General features: G+C 37.7%; 1 protein-coding gene and 1 pseudogene across 2 annotated transcripts in view; one reads left to right on the forward strand and one right to left on the reverse strand.

Moving 5' to 3' along the window:
• Positions 1–26,584, forward strand: part of AGBL4 (ATP/GTP binding protein like 4) — a 1,282,996-nt gene that overhangs the window by 807,191 nt on the left and 449,221 nt on the right. The gene's annotated exons all lie outside the window — the stretch shown is intronic.
• Positions 4,679–4,864, reverse strand: LOC111728473 (annotated as a pseudogene).

Consider the following 26,584-nt stretch of genomic DNA (forward strand, 5'->3'; position numbering starts at 1 on the left):
GGTCAGGGTCTTAGAGCTGATAACTAGTAGGCCCAGGATTTTCGTTTAAAACTACAGAGCTTTTCCTCTTGAGTTAAGAAGATTCAGCTCGTGGGGCCAGATCATGTGCAATTTCATTTGGTAACTGGCTCAATCAGAAAACATGTTCAAAGGTGTCTATTGTATGCTGAGGCTGAGCACTAGGAAGATAGAGTCAAATGGGTCATTTCATTTGGTGACCTCGTCTCATTCTCAATAGAGAAAATAAAAGTTGTATGATAAAAACTACCTCAAAATCCACCAACCTACTTGTATACATACCTGCACACTCTTCCTTTCCTATTGTTAGAAGGGACAAGTGTCCTTGGTTCTCCCTAAGTACAACCACCTGTATTCTAAACCCCATTTGACCTTGCTACATTATCCCTATCTCATCTACATCTTAAATGTATTGCTTTCTGGATTTTCCTATTTATAAGCAAATAACCATAATATTCTCTATCTTTAAGTAGGTAAAAAGAAGAAAGAAAGTAACAAAGAAAAAAGTAAAAAGGAAAGAAAGAAAGGCCAGAAGGAAAGAAGGTTCTTCCCTGATCCCACATTTTCCTCTAGCTCTAAAGCATTTCTCTCCTCCACTTAATAGTAAAACTTCTCCAATCTGAAACAGGCTTTTATCAAGATCATCCCTAGGCCATCATCCTGCCAATTCCAATGGTCATTTCTCTGTTTTCACGGTATTGGATTTCCTAACAGAACTTCACACAGTTAACTCATAACCTGCTTCTTAAAATACGTTCTTCATTAGGCTTTCAGCATTCCACCTCCCTTGGTGGGCATCCTTGCTGTCCTCCTCAGTAGCCATTCTTCTTAAGATCCTCTGATGTCAACTTCTCTACCATACTTTAAATCAGTGCCCTAATAATCTAATACATTCCTACAGCTTTAAATGCCAGCTAATGAGTTCCAGATCTACAATTTCAACCTTAACTTCTCCTGACAGTACAATAAGAATGCCTATGTAGTATCTCTATGCAGATTCCCCGTAAGCATGTCAAAAGGAATACATCCAAAACAGTAAATGCCTCTGGTCAAAACCTGGCAGCTATCATTAATTTTTCTTCTTTACTCATATCTCACATCCAGTTCATTACTGCCTTTTGCCAACTCTAATATATGTCCCCAGTTCAATCACTTTCCCTTATATCTTCTGCCATAACCCTCGCCCAAGTCACTATCACATCTTGTTTAGACCACTGAACTGGTCTCCCTGCTTCTTTCTCTCTGGAGTCCATTCTGCACACGGCAGCCGCATCATGTCATTCCCTGCTTAAATCGTACAATGGCTTCCATTCCAACTCAGTTAAAATGTAAGGTGCTTACCATGACCAGTAAGGCCCTAACAGGACTTGAGCTCTGTCTACTTCTTCTACTTTGTCGCCCACTACTCAGTCACTATGTTCTAGCTATTATGATGTTATTTTGGTCACCCAAACATGGGAAGTTCATTCCTCTCTCCAACATTTGGCACTCTTCCCATAGGGGAAATTTCATCATTAGGGTCTCAGTCAAAGTCTCCTCCTCAGGGAAGATTTTCCTGATTATTCTAATTAAAATATACTACCACCACCTCAGTCACTATCATATTATGCCATGTAATTGTTCTTCATGGCATCTATCAGTAACTGAAAATTTTCAAAAATTATTAATTTTTGTTTTCTCATGCAAGAAGTAACTTCTCCCATTTATAATGTAAACTCTTTGGGGGACAGAACCTTTGTTTTGTTCAGTTTTATATCTCCAGCATCTATTCTACCTAAAATAATGCCCAGCATTTTAGAAAACATTCAATAAATATGTGTAGACTGATGTATTATATCCCTGCATTTTGGGTCCCTAATGTAATGAGAGAGACTTAAATGTGAACAGTGACAACACAGTATTGGTGCTGTGACAGAAGGGTAGCCCAGGGGTTATGAGAGGCTGAAAGAGGTACCTAACCAAGATGGAGACAGTAGATGAGGTGAAACTAGAGCTAAAGTTTGAAGAGGTTTGTTTCACTCCAGTGTTTTTCAAACTGTTTTGTCTCACAGCACACTTGAGCCTGTAATTAAACTTTTGCAGCACATTTAAATTATGTTGATTAAAAAAAAAATACTGTGCTTTGAACTTCTTTCAAAAATAATTCAATTAGTGATCTTTAACATTTTTAATGCACACCAGTTGAAAATCACTGTTTTACCCAAATGAAGAGTAGGGGAAGAAGAACACCACGGAAGGATAGTTAGACCAGGGCTGTAGGACTCACCACAGCTAAAGGAATGGAGAGAGGTGCACACTGCCAGCTTATAAAAGACGTTTATGTGGTGGGCTCAGAACTTTGAAATTTACCTATAAATGGAGAGCCAGGGAAGCAGCCAAGTAAGCACATATCATGATTTGTCTTTTACGGCTCAAAATATGTTTGAGATTTTATATTTTCCTTCAAATTTTTGTATCAAGAACGTCATTTGTATGGGATTTTTCACCTGTTGATGCTATAGGATGTGCATTATATAAATTTTGAAATTATTACATGTATCTGACCTAATTATGCATATGAAATATATACTACAGAACTAATTCAGTGAGATTTGTGATAGTAAATACATTATTGTCAATTAAAATCTTTATGAACATATATTGCTATAAATAAAATTTGATTTATTAGTTCATAAAATTTTTTGGAATCATTAACAAGCAATGGTCCCAGTATTTTTGAGATAAGTAAATGGTATGATCACAGACTTGGACTTGGGAAAGACATGCAAGTTTTCTGGGTGGTTAATATTTTTCTAAGTACTCACTACCTGACCAAATGTGGGTCCACATAAATAGTTGAATACCCCTTTTAATTTTTAATGAATCATAACATCTCCAAACAACATAGCCTGCATGTGGATATATATGTATTAAAATATAAGGACATAACAAATACGTATGATACAGTATAATGTTTCAACAGATACATAGAGAAAGTGCTATATGCATTTACAGGGAGGAAATAATTCTGCCTTGGAACACCCAAGACACTTTAAAAGAGGAAACAACATTAGAACTAAGCTTTGGAGAATGAGTAGAAGTTTTCCAGGTAGTAAAGAAGGAAATACCACTTAGGAAGTGGGAATGACACAAACAAAGGCATAGAGGTGTGAAAGTACATGGAATGTCCCTGGAACTGTGAGTTAATGTGGCTGGAATACACATGGGAAGAGGCAAAAAATGAGAGGGGAGAGGGGAGTTAGGATCAACACTGAAGTGTCTTGAAGGCCATGCTCATACATTTACTTTACCATGTAGATGTCATGGAAATTCAAAAGGTTTACACAATCTCTGATGAGAGAGAGTGGAATATAGACAGGAGACCAGGGCCTTGGCAGACCCTCTGCCACTGAGTTGCTGCTTTCTGGGCCTTTACCTTCTTCTTTGTCATAGAAAGGGTTGGATTAGATGATCTCTGAAAGGGTCCTTTCCCAGCTGTGAAATTCCTTAGGCTAAATAAGTAGCTCCATCTTTTTTTTCAAGGGACTCAATGAAATTAGTTCATCAACATGATGAAAGGCAGGATCACTGCTCTCAAGTTAAATTTCCCCTAGGCTACTCATTTCTGTGCTGATCTTTCAGGCCAGTGGATCCAGAAGTAATGAAATATCAATGCTGACAGTCCTCCTCTCCCACACCTGTCCTGGCCTTTGCTGGACAGTACCTCCATAAAGAAGTATGAAGGTCTTCTAAATCAAATTCATCTCTCCATTATCACACACTTTACTGAGATTCTGGAGATTTCTTAACTTGCCAGCAAAAGATAGTGCAGTATCATATGTTCCAGCCACTGGCTCTCCATATTGACCAACAGGTGGGTAACCAAGATGGAACATTTATCTCTGGAGAGAGATTGCTCAAGGCAATTTTCTTGCTATCTTAGGAGAGAGCTGTTTTGTTTCTTGACTTTATCCTATGGTCTTCAAAATACTCTCTTCCAGAAGTGGGGAAACTCAAATACTTTATCCAGGTCCATACATAATGTGCATGAAGCGCCTTCCATGTGTTAGATAATGAGCTTAAGAGAAAAGTTATACACAGTCTTCACCCATGAGGAGCCTCCTATTTGTTGAAGAAGATAGAAACATATGTAGATAGTTAAACTTCAGTTTGTTACACTACAGAGGAGAAAGTATTAATTTATCCAACAAAGTTTATGGAGTGAATAAAAAAAATCCCTGTCCTCGGGTACCTAATAGACTATTTCTTTAGAATGCTAGAGGTAGGTTCCATTTTACATTTACATATATAGCTAGCATTCAGAAGATGCAACAGGGGATTCAGGAGGTGAGTCAGGAAAGGCTTCATAGAAAATGTGTTAGTTTATTTAAATCTTTAAAAAAAATGCAGGCTTATCATAAAGCTGTCTTGTGGGCATGGTGGGAAAGGAGAAGGCAAGTAAGAGCCTTCTAGGTGAAGTGTCCAGCACGAGAAACACCCAGACATATGAAACGGGCTGTTGCGTTCATGAAACCACATCGGGATCCCTGAGGATAGATGTAATTTTATCTTGTATCCTGCAACCTTGGTAAACTTACTTATTAGTTTTTGTAGCTATTCTGTAGATCCCTTCAGGTTTTTCACATACATAATACTTTTTTTATGGCTAAAAATGTGTTCTATCTTAATAAATGTTATGCATGTACTTGAGAAAAATATACATTCTGCTGTTGTTGAGTAAGATGTTCTAAGAATGTCAGGCCAAATTGGTTGTCAGTGTTATTCAAATCATCTATGTAATTTCTATTAGCAATAATTGCACCTCAGATAAACCTCATTGGCTATGATACTGCCACTGCGCAAAGCTTAAATCATCTATATAATTTCTAGTTTTCTATCTATGTACTCTGTCAGTTATTCAGAGAGGAGTATTGAAATCTCGGGCTATAATTGTGGATTTATTCAATTCGAGCAGTTTTTGTTTCATGCATCTTCAAGCCTTAGTATTGTAAGTAACTTGCCTAACCTTTTAGGATTGTTGTATCTTCTGAATGAATTAACTTCCATATAATTATGAAATTACTTCCTTTATCCCTGGTAATATTCTTTGCTTTGAATTCTTTCAGCTTCAAAGTCTTTGCACTATAGCTTTTATTTTTTAACTAGTGTTAATATTCTATCCTTTTTCTTTTAATCTATTTGTGTCTTTATGTTTAAGGAAATTCCTTATAGGTAGCATATAGCTTTACCATGCTCTTATCTAGCAGGCAATCTCTGCTTTTTTAAGTACAGTACTTAGACTGATTACATTTAATATGACTGAAGTGGTTAAATTTAAATCCGTATCTGTAATTTTGCTGTTTGTTTTCTATTTGCCCCATCTGTTCTTTGTTCCTCATTTCTGCCATTCTTTAAGGGCACTTTGGAGTATTCTTGCAAATACTTTTAATGTTTTGATTTATCGCTTTTGCTTGTTGCCCATAACTCTTTATTGTATTATTTTTGTAGCTTATTTAGGGTTTGTAGCACACATCTTTAACTATCACAGTCTACCTTTGAGTGACATTATACTATTTCATGTGTAGGACAAAAACCTTAAAAGGGTATAATTCCATTTTCCCCCTCTAGCCTTTGTGCTATTGACATGCAATTTAAATTTAAATTTAAAAAGGAAAAAACTTTAAATTGACATATAGTTTACTTTCTCATGTCTTATAGCGCACCCCCACAATGTTATTATTTTGTGAATGACAAATTATCTTTTAATGTTATTTAAGTAACAAGACATATTTTTACATATTTTCCCATGTGATTAAATGATGCTCATTATTTCTTTGTGGTAGATTCATATTTTCATCTGATATCATTTTCCTTCTTACTTGAAGAACTTCCTTTAGAGCTTTTTAGACTGTAGGTCTGCTAGTAATTTATTATGTAGCTTTTTATATTTGAGAAACTTTGATTTTGCCTTCGAGATTTTTGCGAAGTATTTAATTCTAGCTTGAAAGTTTTTACTTTTGGTGCTTCAAAGATGTTTCTCTATCATCTTCTCACTTGCATTGTTTCCAAGGAGAAATCTGTTTTCATTTTTATCTCTGTTTTTTCTGCACATAATGTGTTTTTCCTATTTGACGGTGTTCAAATTTCCTGTTTATCACTGGTTTCAAACAATTTGATTATGATGCACCTTGGTGTAGTTTTCTTCATACCTTTTGTGCTTGGGGGTTCATTAGATCTTGAATCAGATTTCAGTTTTCATTAAATTTGGAAAATTTTCACCTGTTGTTTCTACAATTGTTATTTCAGCCCACCACAAACCCCACTTTCAGGGATTCCAAATCCGTGTATACTAGGATAACTGAAGTTGTCCTACAGCTCACTGATGCTTTTTTAATTGAGGAGGAAGGGTCTTTTTTCTTTCTGTGTTTCTTTTTGCGTAATTTCTCTTGGATATGTTGCTGTTATCAAATTTACTCATTTTGCCATCTGCAATTTTAATTTGCCATTATTCCCATCCAATGTACATTTTAACCTCAGATGTTATATATAGAATCTCAATATGCATCTTTTTAATATCTCTTTTGTCTCTTCTTAACTTTTAGAACATACAGACTACAGTTACAATAACTGTTAATGTCTTTCTCTGCTAATGTAACATCTGTATCAGTTCTGGGTTCATTTTGATATGACTTTTCTCCTCATTATGAATTATATTTTCCTGCTTCTTTGCATGGTTTTCTTTTATTATATGGAAAACATTATTGGCTGGCTGAATTTTACTCTACTAGGTGATAGACATTCCTATATTTTTAGAAATGATCTTAAACTTTGTCCTGGAATACTTGAAAAAACAATTTATACCTTTAAAGTCTTGTTTTTAAATTCATTAGGTGGGACCAGAGCAGTGCTTTCTCAGACTAAGTATTTCCCACTGCTGAGGTCAGTCCCTTCCTAGTTCAGGAATAGGCTCTGTGCTTAGCCCTGTGTATCGGCTATCAGGCACTATTCTCTCTAACCCTTTCAGGTGGTTCTTTCCCTGGGCCTCAGACAGTTTTCTCACATACATGTGGTGATCAATACTCTACTGAATATGCAAAGAGAACTCTTGTCAGATTTCCAGAGTTTTTCTTTTGTTCTGCCCTCTCCCATTCTCTGATCTACAAAGTCTAGCTGAGGGTCTCCAAACCTTCATATCTGTCTCCTCAACTCAAGCAGTGCATCAGCCTCTTCTTGGGTTTCCCTTCCTGTGTCCTAAACTGTAAACCCTCTTAAGGCATGAGCCAGGGCAATATTCAGGCTCAACACATTAGTTTCCCATCTCACAGCAATCACTGACCTTTTGTTGCCTATGTTCAGTGTTCTGATAATCATTTTTTCATACATTGCTTTGGGTTTTTTTTTTTTTTCCATTTCTTTTGTTTTTTCATGTAGGAGGGTAAGTCCAATCCCTGTTATTCTATCTCAGCCATAAAGTAGAAGTCCTCTCAAATTCTTTATCATGGCATTACAAGTCCCTCCTGATAGAAACTTCAGTTACCTCTGTAACTTCAATACTCTTTATACCCTGTGCTCACTTTCCATTCCAGAATACAGTATATATGACTTAGTGGCACATTTTCAGGTTCCCTTAGCCCATTAGCCCATCCCTTGTTTACTCTCTCTTTCTTTTCACTAACTCCTATTCATTCTTTCCGACACAGTTCGAGCATTAGATTTCCCTGTTTGATCCAATTTCCACCCCAGGTTAGGTTATGAGTCTTGCATCTCTCTATCAAAATTGTTTCTTTATGTCTCAAATTGTGTTTCATAGGACCATAGATAGGCATTAAAAGATAGTAGTGATATGTTTGGAAAATGTTAGCTTAAAGAGTTATTTTTTTACTTTATGTCTTTTTAGAATCTAATATACAGTGTGAGTCTCCAAAAAAGGCTATGATAGGCAGATGAGAAATCTGAGGCTTTAACAGATATTTTTTTTTAAAGTAAAATAAAAATATCCTGGTTGAGGCTGTGTTGTGTAGTGTGTAGAGAGGAATGTATTAGACTCTGTTCAGTTGTCTGTGGAAGCATACAACCCAATGTAGCAGAAAGAGAGACTATATTCCTAGCCCAAGGTCAGCCTCTAATTCGTTGTGTGACCTTGAGCAAGGCACTTTCCCACTCTACACCTTAGTTTCTACATCTTAAAAGTGATGGTAAAGGTTAAACCTGATGAAATTAGATGTGATCCTTAACTTCCTAATTCTTTTCTGCCTGCCGTGTTTACACCAACTTTTCCTCAGCTCTTTCTCTGGTGAGTTCCTATAGCCTCTCAGAACTCATTTTGCCACTATCATGTTATTGAATATCTTCTCTTAAATGGCCCAGGCATAATAGTCTTGCCTCTGCCATGAAAGTGTCTTCTTCTCTCTTGTCATGCCTTGCCCATAACAGAGTCTTAATAAATACTCCTTTAGTCTTTCCTCACTGTGTTCCCTGGTTTTATAACTAGTCCAGAGTCAGAGCCCTGGTGGCCTTTCTATTCTCTTCTCCCTCCCTCATTTCCCTTTTATATGGTTAAAAAGTTTGGTTCTTGTTGCTTCTACCCCCTTTGATATCTCTTCAACCAACCCCTTTATACGCTACCCCTATTAATACCTATAAAAACACAGATATCATTATTATCATTGCTCCTCTTATTACAGTCAAGGAAACTGGGGCACTGAGATTAATTAATATACCAGGGATTCACAGCTAGTAAATGACCAGAACCTGAGTTCTAACATACTTGCTTCCTCAGTTAACATTTGCTCTTGGTTGAATGTATAAATGAATGAATGAATGCATTGTAAAGTTAACTCGAATTTCCTGTATTTCCACTAGTTCTGTGCTTGACAGAAACTGAGGATGAGTTTTCTCTTCCCATAATTGTGCTTTGTTGCATTATACAATCATCTTGTTTAACTCTGAAAAATGAGCAAGGTCCAGATGTCCCCTGTGGGATGCCTGTCAGTGAGCTCTTACCAATATCTCCATACACACTGAGTGGCTCCCCTAGAACCTCTTGTCCTTGTTTCCCTTTGAGTGTCTATAAACTCGGAAGCAGCTGCCAAGTCAAAAGTCTAACAGAACAGACCGTTCTCAACCTCTTTTCCTCAGCCCGCTAGGAGGTTGCTATTTGCACCATTTTTTACCCATAATTGGGACAATTTATCTAGATGACAACATAAGTGGAATTGTAGTTTTAAAAAAAGGTATTAGAATGTGGCTTTCGTATGAATATGAAGGAAAAAGGAGTTTAAATTCATTATATTGAAAGCAATTTCAGTCTCAGGAATGTCATTTTTGAAGAGTAACTTGGTTTAAAAATAACATCTATAAATTGATCATGTTTATATTTCAAAATGTTAATAAAAAAGATAGTTAAGAAAATTCATTTGTTTTTTATTCTGCCATTCTCTTGTAAAGCCCTGTTCTAATTACTTAGTTGGCACTGGAGCCGCATCATCTGGCTCCTACCCATCTCTCTAGTCTTAATCCCTACTCCTTTACCCTTTGTATTCCAAACCTCATGAATGGCTTATCAGGCCAATACTTCTCTACCTTCTCAACCTGCCACCCCTTCTACCTGGAAGATCCTTCACCACTTCTCTGTACAGAGGACTCTGTCATTCTTTAAAACCTTGATCATGTGTCACCTCTTCTCTGGAGTTCTCCTTGGCTTCCACCTTCATCCCAAGATAAAGTGACCATTCTTCTGTGTGCACACCCTCTTACTATTGCATCTGTCACAATGTTTCACATTTGGTTGAGTTGTATTTCCTAGAACTAAGCTTCATGCTTGACGCATATTTGGAGTTAAGGGGGTCTTTGTAGATAAACTTTGATCCAAATTAGAATTGGTGGAGCTTTGTGCATTTCAGGGATACAAGCAGCCTGGGAGGACATTGAAAGGATTTACTTTATTTACTGTTGATGAAATTAATGCCTATAAAAGGTAGCAGTTTGCCCATGATCACATTGTATCTTTGATAGCATCTGTCCATTGTTGGGTAAATCCTTATCTTTGCCAAAATGAAGAATTCAGCTTTCCTTTTAAGAAGAATCTTTTAACAAGAATTTTTAATGCCTTTTTATATTCTGTTCTAGCAAAGAGACCATGAATTCTGCAGCCAGATGTCTTGAGTTTGAATTAAAGCTACAGTACTCACTATTGAAAAACTTGTACATGGTACATACTTTTTTGTTTTTCAATTTTTTACTCTAGACAATAAGGATAAGTGACAGAGAATGTGGACAATGACAAATCTATCTCACAGGGTTAGAATAAATGAGCTACACTGATAAACTCCTTAAAACACTTATCAAGTACATTCCATACACTTGGCAAATGTTTCCTGTCATGTGCAGAAGTAGAAAGGAATTGGGGTTAACTCAAATTTCTAATACAGAAAATTGGTTAGGAAACTTCAGAAGGAAGCTTGAACTTGGGCTGCATAACATATTGCACAGATGTTCTTGATTGTATTCTAGTGTTGCTATGTTCACCATCGAGGAAAATCAAACCAATTCAAAAAAGCATGAGTGAGCTTATCTGTGCTTTCTTTCCTTGAACACTCACGAACAGCATTAGTGATAGATGTAGGAGCAATGTGTAGGTATTATCAGGGGCCAGATTTAATGTCAGCCTTGGGAGAATCCATCTATTATTCTAAGCTGCCTAAATATGAAAAGGCTGCCTACAGGGGTAATGAGCTTTCATCACCCTCTGCATTCAATTAGAATAGTTAGCAGCCACTTAGAGGTTCAGATGCTATAGCAGATTCAAACCTAGAGTAGATAGTTGAAGAAGATGGACTTCAAGATTACTTTCCACAGTCTCTAGTTTTTTCTTTATTCTTTTCAACATGAATGCCAGTTACCACCTATTTTTTGTGTGTGTTTTGTTGTTGTTGTTTTGTTTATTCATTTGCTTTTTGTTTTTTTAAGAGATGGAATTTCACTATGTTGCCCAGGCTGACCTTAATTAAACTCCTGGGCTGAAACAATCCCCCCACCTCAGTCTCCTGAGTAGCTGGGACTACAGATGCACCATCTTGCCCAGCTCAATTCTCTCTACATTTTAAAATGTGTATTTTGTTTTACAATTCTAACGTTCCAAGTTTCCGTTGTTCCTTAAATCTACGATTCTATGATTCTATTAGATTAGCTGTCAGTCCCGTGGAGTTTGTTTGGCAGCAATCTGTCTATTTTATGACAATCCATTGGAAATTGTTGGGAATTTTTCCATATTGAGCATCAGGCCAATTTAAAAAGTGATTTCAGAGGGAGGCATCTATTCAGCACCTTTACTAAATGCTCTCACATCTCCTCTTCATGCTATATTTTTAGCTTCTATAGCCCTTTAAGTTGAATGTAATTAGAGGAAAACAATGGCTAAAGCAAAAAAGCACCATCTCAGCATTTTTCAAGGAATGGATGGGGCTGGAGAGAAACAGCTGCCCACTGCTGCACTTATATTTAGAATCTACCTGCGGAAAGTATGACAGAGCTAAGTTCAGCTTAGTTGAACGGATGAGGAAAAAACTTATAATACTTTCATTGCCTTTATAACTAATCATCTATAGTACTGCAGTTATCTATTTCAGAGATAACTATTACATACAAAATTAATTGATGAGAACTTCATTGTGTACAAAATTGGGAAGTACCATAATCAACATTTGTAATTTTTATACAAATATTTATAAACAATAAAATAAAAACAATTTCATGAATCCAAGTTATTTGTCTTGTGCATACAATCCAGTGTCTTTCCTTACATTATTAGCCCTGCCTGTACTAATTTAATAGAACCTATCCTCTGCAGTAAATATAATACACATTTGATTACCCAAGGTCCCCCAATTTAAAAATACTTTAGTAGCTTCTCATTCTTCTTAAGTTAAAGATTTTTTTTCTGCTTCCCTTTCTCCCACCCTATCCAAATCTCTGTTACATGTTCTCATATATTGTATACCTCACCATTTATTACTGTACACTTTAGCACTTAGCACCATTGAATTTTCACCTACATGTGCAGTTTTTTCATTAATGACTGTCTCCTCAATAGACCAAAAGCTTCTGAGGGTGGGAAACATGTCTGGTTTTGCTCCTTCTGTATTGCCATTCCTTAGGACAGTCCTCTAAACATAGGAGGCACACAATACATGTTTGCCAAAACTGTGAATAAAATGAACTAATGAAATAGGTTTTAAGATTGTCTATGCAACAAGATTTAAAAATCACAGTTTGGGGGTAGATGTCAGTGATTTGAAGAAAATAGAGATACTAATTTAAAGTTAAATATATATTTATACACACATATAGAAAAAGTATGCACTGTAGGTCCAATTGGAATTTAGCATTTGAATTTGGAAGTACTCAGGACAGAGGTATCAGGGGAAAGGAGGAGTCATTATGTTTTCTAGCTTTTGCTAAGCAGGATTAAATCACGTTGATGTGAATCTAAATAGACCTCACACAAAGATCTCTACCTGCAAATGGCACAGATTTCCTATCAATGTTTACTGTCGGATATTTAATATCTTGAGTGCATAGCTATCTTTGGTTCTTTTTCTCTTTATCCTAAAATAAAACCAAGTTTATTTTAGAGGTTGAAAACATTGGAGCTATTGATTAATGCAATTTATCCATTGCCTTGCCTAGTGACTTTTGAGAGTTTGTTTAGAGGAATGTATTTCTACGTGACTAGATCAGTTGGGATCGTTTAGGAAAACAAAAGTACGCTAAGTATTTCAACAGAAGTGACTTGGTATATGGAAATTGTTACCCTTGGAGGGCTAAAAGAGCAAAAAGAGAACCCCGAGATAACACAGAGACAATGATGTCGGCAAACTGCTATCACAGGGAGGCAGAGGGAGCAAAAGAGACAAGTGTGAGTAATCAGAACCTTACAGAGGAATTCGGTCACACTGGACTCAGACTTCTGAGAAGGGGGCATTGACTATCTGCAGCTGGTACCTCTGAGAGGGCCTGAAGTGTTAAATGCTTCTGTGAGTGTTAAAAGAAGCTGGAATCAGGGACAGTGCCTGTGGCTCAAAGGGGTAGGGCGCTGGCCCCATATACCGGAGGTGGCAGGTTCAAACCTGGCTCCAGCCAAAAAAAAAAGTAGCTGGAAGCTGGAGCCAACAGCTGTTTCTGGTGTTACACTGACAGTAGCACAAAAAGCAGAAAAGCATTCTCTTCTGGGTGCCACCTGTGGCTCAAGGAGTATGGCGCCGGCCCCATACACCAAGTGGCAGGTATAGGGTATAGGGTCCCTGGCCCAAAACTGCAACAACAAGAAAAAGGAAAGCAATCTCTTCTTTCCTCTTCCTGCCTTCCAGTTTCTCTTCAGTTATTGGCAGAACCTAACTGGAAGCCAGATAACAAAGAGATCTGGGAAATGTAGACTGCAGTGTTGTATGACAGAGTATAAAAGAGCGTATTTGGAACTGAGAGAAAATAGGCAAGTAACTGGCACAGTCCCTCTCTCTGGGTATTATCTATACACGCTCTCCTGTGCATATTTGACCTTCTTTGTAATAAACTGTGTCAACTTCATGTTTTCACCTTCTAAGATGCAACCAGTAATAATTTTCATATACATGAAGATGTTCTCAACATCTTTTCAAAGGTAAAAGACACAGAATTCCAGTGGGTTCTGTGTCCATCTCTAGGTGAGGTCTTATGATTCATCTCTGGCTTTTAGTCACAGTTCCACTCAAATTATATGTAATCTAAAAGCTAACTTGGAAAAGGAACCACCAACAATATTAAGGGAAAAGGAAGAAGGAGGAGGAAATAAATTTCCCCTCTACCATATGCACACTCTAACCGGCAAGGAAGAAAAGAATTACCTCTGCTACAGTACTTATTTCTGAACATGTCATAAGGCTATAACTACACTTATAACTTCCTTTTTTCATTACCTATTTCATTTCCCCTTTGCCTTCAGGACATACCTCAGTTTTTTGGTGTTCTTTACTTGGTTAGCTGACCCAAACCTTTGTTTCTGAAAAGTATACATCCTTAGTAATCCTTTCTTGGGTTGCTTTACTTTTTCATTGACTGTTATTATTGGGCAAGGAATTACTAAAAGGCTCTCTAAAGAATCCTCTAGATTCCAGGCTAGTCCTTCTTGCTCCCATGTGTATTACAACAACCCAAATTCCCCTTAATATGGGAATCAGTCACCCCAGCCAATATGCAGCACAAATCTTTGCTTGTTGGCTCAGTAGCATGAGAAACTGTAAGTGAACAGGGTAGCCTTAGATTCCACTTCAGTGGGACCATTTGGGGGTTCCCTTAGGAAAGAAGACCTCCTAGCATAGAAGAGCACAAAGCTGTGCTTCCTTCAAATAGGTTTTTAGGTATAATATGAGCGAAGCCAATCTCGTTTCCTCATAGATTCTCAGATGCCTTTATTTTTGTTGTGTAAGAAACAACATCATATGTTAGCTACTGTTTTAAAGCATATAGATATTTTAAGAGAAAACACCAAATTTTCAATTTTCCAACTGGAACTGAAACAGAGACTTTATTAAACCATTCCACAACTCTCTCAGGTCAACTGCTTCTAGGAAATGAGGCATATATTAAGACCAATAAATACTATATGTATAAGCCTATCACTGCTCTATCTTTGCAGCAAGGTGAATTGCTTTGTCAGAACTAGTGCTGTGTTGGATACCATAGGTGAAAAGGCATTCTGTGAACTCATGGGTGATGATGTTAGAAGAAGCATAGAAAAGGAAAATTCAAATATATAATAAATGTTCATTCCAGTGAGGACAAGTCACTGCCCCTTCATTATGGAAAGGGTCTATACAGAGAATCAGTATTGGTCTCTACTACCATGTAGATCAGGGGTCCTCAAACTTTTTGAACAGGGGACTAGTTCACTGTCCCTCAGACTGTTGGAGGCCAGGACTGCAGGCCCTGGGATGAGTAGGCTGCTAAGCAGGACAGGCAGTGGCAGCAAAAACACCTGGCAGGCTGGATAAATGTCCTAGGCGGGCCACATGTGGCCCGCGGCCCGTAGTTTGAGGATGCCTGGTATAGATACTCAGGAAAAGGCCGTGTTGTCCAGACCTGGATAGCTTCATCTTTGCTGCCCTGGCCTCTTGTTTATTTACCTATCAAGCAAGAAGTAGCTAAAAAGGCTAGCTAACTTCCAAGAAATGTATTATCATCCTGAGTATTGGGAATGTCTTCTACAGAAAATGCTCTTTAGTAAGCATTCACATAGACTATAGAATGTCCATACTCGTCCCACCTCAGGTATTCCATTCTCATACTTCTTGCTCAGAGATCTTTGATAACAGTTTTCCAATCCCGTTCATTCCAAGTCTCTGATCATGTAGCCCAGCTGTTCTCAACCTGTGGGTCATGACCCCCACCTTTTTTTTTCTTTTTTTTTTTTTAGAGATAGAGACTCACTTTATCATCCTCAGTAGAGTGCCATGGTGTCACAGCTCACAGCAACCTCCATCTCCTGGGCTTATGCAATTCTCTTGCTTCAGCCTCCCGAGTAGCTGGGACTACAGGTGCCCACCACAATGCCTGGCTATTTTTTTGTTGTTGTTGCAGTTTTGCTTGGGGCAGGGTTTGAACCTGCCACCCTTGGTATGGGGGGCTGGTGCCCTATCCACTGAGCCATAGGCACCGCCCATGACCCCTTTTTAACAATGAAAATACATCACAGCATTAGGAACGTTGAGAACCACTGATAGCCAAACCATTAGGCTATATCAGTGAAGACTTGTCCTTCTAACCATCTTTCTGTTTAAACAAAGTGGACACTGCATGTGCTATTTGAAGTTCTCACTACTTGAAGTATTTCTCTTTACTGTTGTCTTTCAGGGATACCCTGATTTAGAGACTGTAAAATGTAGCAATTCACTTTTGGTTGATGCCAGCATCCTGTACATATTTTTTATTCTTTAATCAGTCTCATATAATTTCTTGTGAGGCCATGGTGCAGTGGTTCTCAACCTGTGGGTCGCAACCCCTTTGTTCCATTTGTAACAATGCAGCAGTTAGGAAGGTTGAGAACCACTGCCATAGTATAAACTGAAGAACTAGTGCTGCAGGAATAAATGCTCTAGAAATCCAAACCACCTATTCATGCAACTTACTTGTGCCTTAAAATTCTATTAGAACCTTATATACCTTTGTCCCACTTACACTATTTTCACCTGGTGGGTGGTACACTCCAGATTATGGCTTGCTGGGTCATATTATGCCCAGTTCATTATGGACAACTCAGGCCACACGATCACTTGCTCTCCCAGAGCCAAGTGTTTACTCTATTGGGGTTTACTACCAACTTGGAGCTATTTCTCACAAGAAGATCATTAAAATGGTTTTCTCTTAACTCTGGGGATCTTCTCTGTGATTTTCCTACTGGAGCTTCTGCAGAGTGAAGAGAAAACTGATAGAAAAGTGCTTGATAGGGGGTGGCACCTGTGGCTCAAAGAAGTAGGGCACTGGCCCCATATGCTAGAGGTGGTGGATTCAAACCCAGCCCCAGCCTTTTTCCATAGGCTTCATAGGCATCCCTATTCACCATGGTAATTTGATATCCCCTGGACCATAAGGTCCAAATTCCAGAGCAACTTTCACTCAAGCTTTCTCTTGCTGTGGGCTTTACCCAAACTGGAAGAATTACAGATTATTCAGTAAAAGGACAACGTCAACACAGTCAAATATGACATGTGTTGCCTCCGAAATCCAGACAGGCCCACCTATCATTGTATTTTTTTGTTTGTTTTTAGTATGAAATGTAGTAACTCATCTTTTACTTTGGAGGGAATAGTCTATTGATAACATGCTAAGACTTTTAGGCATTTCAAAATTTCTCTAAAATGGTAGGCTTTTGGATTTTGATGAGATTCATCTCTCAGACTCTGATATTGTCTCTGTCACGTTCTGTGTTTTCCAAACCATCTATAGCACTTGCAACTTCATCTTTATAATTACATAGTTATCAATATAGTGTGCCATTGGGATGATCTATAGGATTTCGTAGACAAGATTATGATAAAAAGCTAGAAGGTTAAAGAAGACCTACAAAAAAGACAAGGATGGTATACTATTGTTCTTATCAGCTAGAATTTAACTGCTTTTTGTGGCCTTGGAAAACTGATAGAAAAGTGCTTGACAGGGGGTGGTGCCTGTGGCTCAAAGGAGTAGAGTGTCAGCCCCATATGCCAGAGGTGACAGGTTCAAACCCAGCCCTGCCCCCCCCAAAAAAAAACAAAAACTGTGAAAAGTGCTTGACAGATTGATACCTTATACAATGCATCAGGAATTGGAATTATATTAATATTAGCCAGTAAATATGTCACATCTGTATTAACAACTGCAATTAGAGTCACTTACCTACTTAAATTTATCATATTTTATAGTCGTTCTCCAAGATTGTTTACTCACTTTCCTGGCCAAATAAGAGAGTTAAATGGGGAAGTGGTAAGAATGTCCACACATTCAATTTGGATTTGGCTAATAAATTTTCCCTGTACCAAACTTTTTAAAAAATAAAATGTATAGGGATCTACCCAGACTTTATGAATGAAATACAGGATGTGGCATTTCCCATCACTGTGTTCATATCTCTTCCTCAGGTCTGTAATAGCAGGCTAAGTTATACACTCCTGCCAGGCCCATTCCCAGTATGGCAGCCATCAGAGTGCTCCTCATACAAGATCTGTAATTGACTGAGGATCCCAGCTGCAGCTGCAGTGCTGAAATCGATCACCTTGTTTACCCTCAGGTCACACTTTCCAGGAGCTACTCCCAGAAAAGGCTAAGCACAACTGGACATTAAGGCTGACCTGTTCTTGGACAATGGGGTCTCCTCTGACAGACAAATATGGCTTAGAAATTCCCTGTCTCCTTGTCGATCTTTCCTTCTAACTGTACTACAGTCTAAAATACTTCAACCTAAGCTTCCTTTCTTTCTTGCCTTAATCCTTCACTCAAGGTCACACCTACATCATATCTGACAGCAAATCCCAACCTCCCACAGGTCACTCCCCGTTTCCTCTCACAGGCATTTCCTCAAGTAAATTTATTACACTTATATACTGTTTTTAATACCATATTCTCAGAACACCTGAACTAACACACCTCACCTGTGATATACCAATATAGACTCTTTCCCAGCCTACATTACTTTTTCTCTGGAGCACATTCAGTGAACAAGCACCTGAGAACCCAAAGCTACTATCTCTAATAAGACCTACAGTGTTTCTTGTTTTCCATGCTTGACTATATTATTTTACAAGGTGAAGATGACAGTTCCTAGGTGCAATATACCGTTATGAAGGCTCTTGATTTCTTGCGTTGATATTTTCTGGGAGTTGAAGTCATTGAATGGTATGATGTTGTGTTTGAAAGGAGAAAGTGTTGGGCAGGGGTTGAGGAAAGAAGTATTCTGTCTCAAATAGTAATGCTCATGAACCAGGACTGGCTGCTGGTTTGCAGGCTGTCACAGCCCTCTACTCCCCTAGATAGTGATCTAGGAATGAAGTGGATTTTTTCCTATGTTCATTTAGTAGAAGAGCCTGTTCTATTTCTTGAGGAAAAGCATAAATGGGCCATTGATTTATTTACCCCAGCTCTGGTAATATTAAGAGCTTATAGAAGTAACTCCCAATTTCTGGCAATAGATTATCATTCTAATTAAGGATATTGTAAGTTGTACTTATTTCTTTGTCTTTCCTGTATGCCTTAGTAGGAAGTTAGAAAAGGCTGCAATAGGGCAATTCACTACAAAATCTGTTATTTCTACATTTATTTGGCCAGGAAATAAATCCAAATATATTACAAAGATAACTTTATCTGTGCTTTATTTTCTATGCTATATTTAAATAGCTTGGCATTTTGAAATTATAGCCCTGAATAGTTATGGAAATATCACCACAACAACATAGTGAATTTTTTATCCCATCTATAAAAATTTGAAGGAAAGAATTTTCTTGAATACTTCTTCTCAAGCACTATACTATAACTTTTATTCTCTTGTGTGTTATTTCCTAACACACACACACACACACACACACAGACTAGAAATAAAATTAAGTGCTCAAGAACATATTTTAAATTTGATAACTTTGAGCCTAGTCACTTGATTTATGTGAGTTTGGTAATACTTTCCTCAAATGGTGTATTTTAGGGCCACATTAAGTAAGAATCTTCTGATTGATACTACTGTAGCCTTTTACTGATAACAAACAGTAGAAGCAAAATTAGTTCTTTTCCTTCCAATCTAGAATTTATTTTTCTTTTGATCCATAATGCTTTAGTTTCAAAAGTAATATCTGTCAAAAAAGGAACAAGTCTTTCTAAGTCCTGTCTAGTAGTAATCACTGGTCTTGGTCATAGACTTGGCTTCAGGCTGCACCCTGACCTAGAGGCTAACTGCAGGCCAGTGCTACATGTTCCAATAATGGTTCACAGTAGAGATTTATAAATCACTTTCCAGATATGCTATAGGAAACCTCAGGCAAGTAATTTGTCCTTCCTTCACTTATAAAATGATGCTTACCTCACAGGACTGTGAGAATAAGCCGAGGAACCATCTATAGAGGATACTAGACAGTGTCTAGAGCAGAGCAGGCATACAAAAACAAGCTAACAGTAAGACACAGCTTAGCCCTGACCCTGACCATGGACTGAGACTTTATCTGAATCCTCATCCTCCTGACTATCTCACACTTTATACTATTTCACTTATAATGACTCTATGAGAAAATGTGAATGGACTAAATCTATATTCCCCAACTGGACCATCTCTCTAGTTTTTCTTCCCTCCAAGTCTGTCTAGTTTTCCATAATGAAAGTTACTTGGTATGAGCACTTGTCATGAAAAAAAAAAAAAATGAGAGTTAGAGCTACAAAGGACCTTGAAGACTACTAGATCTAGACCCTTTAATTTAAAATGAGGAAATGTGTCCAAGAATGAGAGTGACTAACCCAAGTTCATTCAGGAAGAAAGCATAAACCTAAGCCTTGATCGTTCTCTCAGTGTAGAGGTTTTCCCCAGCACGAGAGGTCTGTATAGGTGGAGAAACACCTGGCAGAGAGGAGTCTTAGCCCTCACCTCTAGGTTCTCAGGATATGGGCACACTACCCAGCATTACCTGTATAGAGGAGCAGAGTCTTTACATGTAGGTTTCTGTGCATGGGGCTCACAAGCCAAACAAACTGCCTACTAGCCATATATACACTTCCTTTTGAGAGGCTCATGTACGGTGAAATGAACTGAACTTGAACATTGGATTCCATGGGTTTTGATAATGTATACACCTATGTAACCATCCCAGTTAGGATTTAGAATATTTTTAACACCTCAGAAAGTTCTCTTGTGGCTGCTTTTAGTCCCTCTCCACCCCTCCATAGGCAACCACTCTTGATTTTTTCTCCATAGATTAGTTTTGTCTGTTCTTGAACATCATATAAATACTTTTTACAAATGGAGTCATAGAAGATGAATTCTTCTATATCTGACATCTTTTAGTCAACCCTCCCAATTGTTGAATGTATCAGAGGTTCTTTCTGTTTGTTTTTTTTTCCTCAATCATATTCTATTATGTGTATATCATAGACTAGGGCAATAGGGGTCATATCCCAAATATAACTTTACTGATCTTGGATAAGTCATGTAACCTTTTACAGCTTTATTTTCCTCATCCATAAAACGATAATAATGTAGCCTGCCTCTCAGTGTTTGATAAGCATCTCTTAGCACCATCTCTGATGGTGTTTAATGCACAATAGTGTTTGGTTCAAATAGCTCTAATCATAGTATCTCTGTATACCTGTTACTCTGGGAATTACTGTGTCCAATGTCTTTATTTTTCAGATGAAGACAGAGGGGCCCAAGGCCTTTCTTCTGGAAGTGGCACTCAAGGCCTCTTAATGCCCTGCACTGTGTTTGTTTCACTGTGCCACATACATGCTGTGGAAAGGCCTTCTTAGGCCACTCCATATAGTATGCAGCTGAGAAGTGCTTTCTTTCTGATGACTGTCAAAATGCCCTCCTGATGAGAACCTAAATAAATAGTTTTCTGAAACCTTTCAGATTTTTTAATAAGTCAAAATACACTTTTCTGACAGCATAATTGCTTTTCATAGTGGGGCTTTAAATCTGCACTATAAAAGAATAATGCAACAGTAGATCATTTGTGAAAACTTAATGAAAATGGAGTTAGGGAACCTCAGAATCACTAGACCTTGAAATTCACTTTCAGAAACTAATTTGCAGTAAATGCATGAGAAACATATTTAGACATGATAAACTTCCAGGCTGGTGCTGGGCAGGTGTGTAAGTTTATCTTGATTAACTCCTTTGTTTTAATTAATGCCAAAGAGCAAAGTGTGGGGATCTGGCATTCTGTCAGCAGGAGCCATTTTGAAAGGAACCATCGGGCATTTCTGTGTTCTGAATCAACTCAGCAGGACTGCCATGCTGGAGAGGATTTGTGAGGCTTTCCAAGCCACCACATTTGTTTCTCTCCTTTCCAGTGATGACCTCATTAATAACAACAATTAAGTCTACCACTTACTTAGAGACACTTCACTATACTGGTTAAATGGACAGGATATGGAGTCAGACTACCTGTCTTGAATCCCGGCTCTATCAGCTTTAATCAGTATGATCTTAGGCAAGTAATTTATCCTTCCCATGCTTCATTTTTCTTATGTATAAAGTGGGGATCATAATAATTCTCAAAGGTTTACCTTGAAGGTTAAATGAATCAATATGAGTAATATTATTAGAATATACCTAGCACATTCTGTGTTAGCTGAGTGTTAGCTATTGTTATTTTATGAACTGCATGTTCCTATTCCAAAAATGGGTCAAAGAAGCTTACATCTTTCTATTGAACAATCATGATAATTCTATATAATAGATATTATTATCCCCTTCCTTTCTTGAGACTCAGAGGGGTAAGCTTTAACAGGTTTATTTAATAGAATGGAAGAAAACGGTGATCTTGATCTCATTTGAAAGCTGTCTAGAGTTTAGTTAATGAATGTCTGCCTAGCCCACCTTCAGGAAAGCCTACAAGCTCCTGAAATTTTCATATCTATGTTCAGAATCTTAGCAGCTGTTTGTTCTTATAACGGTGAAATCACCACTCTCCTAAACATTTACAGTGCCCCAAGGTCATTTCCATCTTCTTCCATTCCTATAAACCACCCACCCTTCAAATATTAGTGACAGTCACTTAGAAGGAGGAAGGAAGAAGGAGAAGGAAGTCACTTTGGGGGCCTTGCCCTGCAGGGTTGTCCAACTATGGCATGCAGCTGGCTATGAATGCTTACCTGTGGTGATGGATATCACAAAAAATATGCACAGAACTTTGCTTTGCTTATCAATTTTCATTAGTGTTTGTGTATTTAATGTGTTTCCCAAGAAAACTCAGAGATTCGCATTCATAACCAGCCTCAGGCCATGGTTAGATGGCCCTGAACCTAAGACCTGTTATTGAATGTTGAAAGGTTTTCTTTTTTTTTTCCCTTGAATTGGGAGAAAATAAATTCTCTCAGCCATCAGCAATCCATGTACTGACTCAAAGTACATTTAAATAATTAGTTGGAACTAGGAATTTAAAGGTTCTTCATCATGAATCTGGACATTGTGGCTCACATCTGTAATCCCAGCTACCCAAGATTGTTTGAGGCCAAGGGTTTGAGATCAGCACTGTAGCAAGAGCTTCATCTCATAAAAAAAAGAAGAAGAACAAGAACAAGAAGAAGAAAAGGTAGGCAAGCATGATGACACATGCCTATAGTCCTAGCTACTTAAGAGGCTGAGGCAGAAAGGATTATTTGCATGCAGGAATTGAGGCTGGGTGATAGAGAGATCCAGACTCAAAAAAAAAAGTTCTTTCTCACAAGGTCTGGATTTATATCTTGGGCTCTTGGTATGTGAGACTAGAAAAATAAGCCAAAATGAACATAACACTTGGCTTGTATCTTATGCTAGAAGTTGCTTCACCTGCCTTTGGAAGGCTGACACACACAGTATGTTCTTGGGCCAGTCCCTTTTCTTCTCTGAGGTTGAGTTTATATATCTCTAAAGTGAGAACTTTGAACTAGATTAGTTATTTTAAAGATTTTTGAAGGCAAACACACACACAGACACCTTTTTTTGCAAACAAAATCTCATGTGAAATATGAAACTTATAGAAGAAGAGCTGTCCAGTTTGAAGTGGGGGTAGCAGACCTATATCCTATTTATACATGTAAAGTACCAGAATTATTTTTAAAAGTTTGGTTATTTTGGTGGTGGTTTGTATTTGGTAGAGAGAAGAAGTGAGCAAGACTTAGGCATGATATAAGACTGCCTAGTCAGGAAACAGGTCTTAGACTGGTCCCAGACGCAGAGTAGGCTACTTGTCTAGTTATCATTCCTGAGGCATCATCAGCTGATGACAAGTCTGTTGCATTTATATGTTTGGAGAATCTTCACCACCACCCCCAAATGGAAGGATATTTTCAAGAAAAAAGAAGGAAGAAAGGAAGGAAAGAAGAGAGGGAGGGAGGGAAAGACAGGCGGAAAAAAACAGAAAAAAGGGGGAAGGGAAAGAGAGTGGAGGGAAAGGGAGATGAGGGAAGGGAAGGGGAGAGAAGGGAAGAGAAGGGACAAAAGAAAAGAAAAAGAAAAAATATTATTAGTTAAGCACTTTAGTCTTTTTAAGGCTATTTCGTGGATACTAGAATTTGACCTTTATAATCTTCCACTGTACAGATGAGAAAATTGAGGATTTAGTAGCTATCTTTGCAACAAGATATAAGGGGAATAAATCAGCCAATTAAATGACTGGAAGAATGGAGGAATAACCTTTGAAGAAAATGACTGCATTTCAGATAGTAGAGGACGTTGAGGAAGTAGAGCTGGGAAAAAAAAATAGCAAAAGCAAACAAAGGCTCAGAGAGTTGAACATGTATAATGCAACTAGGAAATAGACTGCACGGTGTGCTACGATATCAGCAAGTGTGAACTAGTTGCCTCACATAAACCAAACTTTGGAAAGTTCCTAATTTGGAGAAATAAGGAGTTTGAAAAGAGTTAGAGAAAACTCTGGAGGAAGGAAGAGAGGGGGGGAGAAGGAAACAAGTTTGGACTGGTGTTTATTTAATTTTATGCTTCAAGATTCTATAATTTCTGGAAAACCAACAAGACACATGCTTGAATTTAGCTTTTAAAATTACAAAGTTAAGTACATGTTATTTTGGTTTCCGAGTCCAAACATTTGCTTGGTATTTTCCACACATCTTCTCTGCTCCAATTGAAGCACATCAAAGCCCTGGTTTCTCTTGACGCTGGGTAAGCTTTCTGCTGAATACTGTCTGTTTTTTTTTTGTTTTTTTTTTTTTGGTCTGTTTTTTGGGGCTTTTTGTTGTTGTTGTTTTGAAATTCCATCAGGAAGATGATGTTGCAAGCTTATGTAAAACAATGGAATTGATTTGGCCTGGGAAGAAGTGGTAGGAAAGTTGGAAGGACAAGGAGGAGGCAGCATACCTGGGTTCCAGATCAATCCTCAATCATCTCCATCTATTAAGATGCTCCTCTCCTAACTAGTCCTTCACTTATATCCCCTCCTCTCAGTATATGCTCCACACAGAATTCAGACTGCTCCTTTTAAAATAAGAGTCAGGTAATTTCACAAAGTCCAAAGCTTTTCACACATTCTCAACTGGCTTCATGTGACCTGGCTATTAAGTTGCTCTTTGTTTATCGCCTGACATTCTTCTCCCCGCTCACTCTGATCTAGCACATTTGCCCTTCTGCCATTCCTTTGACCCCCTGGGAACATGTGCTTCCTTGGGTTTTTTTTTCTGTTCTCTCTAACAAGAATTCTGATCCCAGATTTTCCTATGTGTTACTCTCTGTCTTCATTTAGGTCTACCAAAGAATAAAACAATGTTTATTCTACTGATCTATTATTATGATATATTTTTCCATTTGTTTGTGTCATTGGCAATTTCTTTCCAGCTCTACGTGTAGAAAATTTTCCTTTCTTGGTTAAGTATATTCCAATATATTTACCTTTCTTTGTAACTATAGAGAATGGGATTGAGTCTTTGGTTTGATTCTCAGCTTTTGAATGTTATTGGTGTATAGAAATACTAGTGATTTGTGTACATTGATTTCATAACCTGAGACTTTGCTAGATTTATCAATTCCAGGAGTCTCTTTGTGGAATCTTGGAGTTTTCTGGATATAATATCATATTACCAGTGGAAAGTGATCATTTGACCTTCTGTTTCCTGATTTAGATACCTTTTATTTCTTTCTCTTGCCTGATTGCTCTGACTAGAACTTCTAGCACAATGTTGGATAGAAGTGGTGACAGTGGGCAGGCACCCGTGTCTTATTCTACTTTTGGGGGGAAGTGCTTTTAACTTTTCCTCATTCAATATGATGTTGGCTTTGGGCTTGTCACATATGGCTTTTATAATTTTGAGAAATATTCCTTCTATAACTGGTTCATTGACGGTTTCATCATGAAAGAGTGCTATATTTGGTTGAATACTTCTTGGGTATCTATTGAGATAATCATATGTTTGTTTGTTTGTTTGTTTGTTTGCTTCTGTTTATGTGGTGAATCACATTTATTGATTTATGTATATTGAACCATCCTTGCATCCCTGGGATGAAGCTCACATGGTCATGTGGATTTTTTTTTTTTTTTTGATGTGCTGTTGAATTTGGTTTGTTAGTATTTTATTGAGGTTTTTTTGAATTTATGTTCATAAGGGATGTTGATCTATAATTTTCCTTTTTTGTTGTGTCCTATACTGGCTTTAGTATCAAGGTGATGCTGACTTTGTAGAATGAAGTGAGGGAATTCCCTCCTTCTAAATATAATGTTATGGAATAATTTCTGAAGTATAGTACCAGCCCTTCTTTTTAGATCTAATAAAATTGAGCTGTGACTCCATCTGGTCTAGGGATTTTATTTGTTAAGATTTTTTATTACTACTTCAGTCTCTCTGATTTACAGATAAAATGCAATCCTCATCAAAACACTAATGTCATATTTCACAGAGCCCCCCCCCACCAAATAATTCCTTGTTTCATTTGTAACCAGAAAAGAAGCCCAAATAGCCAAAGCAATCTTAAACAAAAATAACAAATCTGGAGGCATCACATTACCACACTTCAAACTATATTGCAAGGCTATAGTAACAAAAACAGCATGGCATTGATACAAAAATAGAGACACCGATCATTGGAACAGAACAGAGAACCCAAATATAAAAACATCCACCTTCAGTCAACTGATCTTTGACAAAGCAGAAAGCAATATACACTGGGTAAAAGAAGTCCTATTCAATAAATACTGCTGGGAAAACTTGATAGCCACATGCAGAAGGACAAAACAGGATCCATATCTCTTACTACTCACAAAAGTTAATTCAAGATAGATAAAGGACATAAATGTAAGACATGAAACCATGGACTTCTAAAAGAAAATATGTGGAAAAATATTCTAGGTTGTGGCCTAGGCAAAGAATTTAAAACTAAGACTCCAATGGCAAGTAC

This window comes from Otolemur garnettii, unplaced genomic scaffold, assembly GCF_000181295.1.
Source record: "Otolemur garnettii isolate 467f Iridium unplaced genomic scaffold, OtoGar3 scaffold00159, whole genome shotgun sequence".
Classification (NCBI taxonomy): domain Eukaryota; kingdom Metazoa; phylum Chordata; class Mammalia; order Primates; family Galagidae; genus Otolemur; species Otolemur garnettii.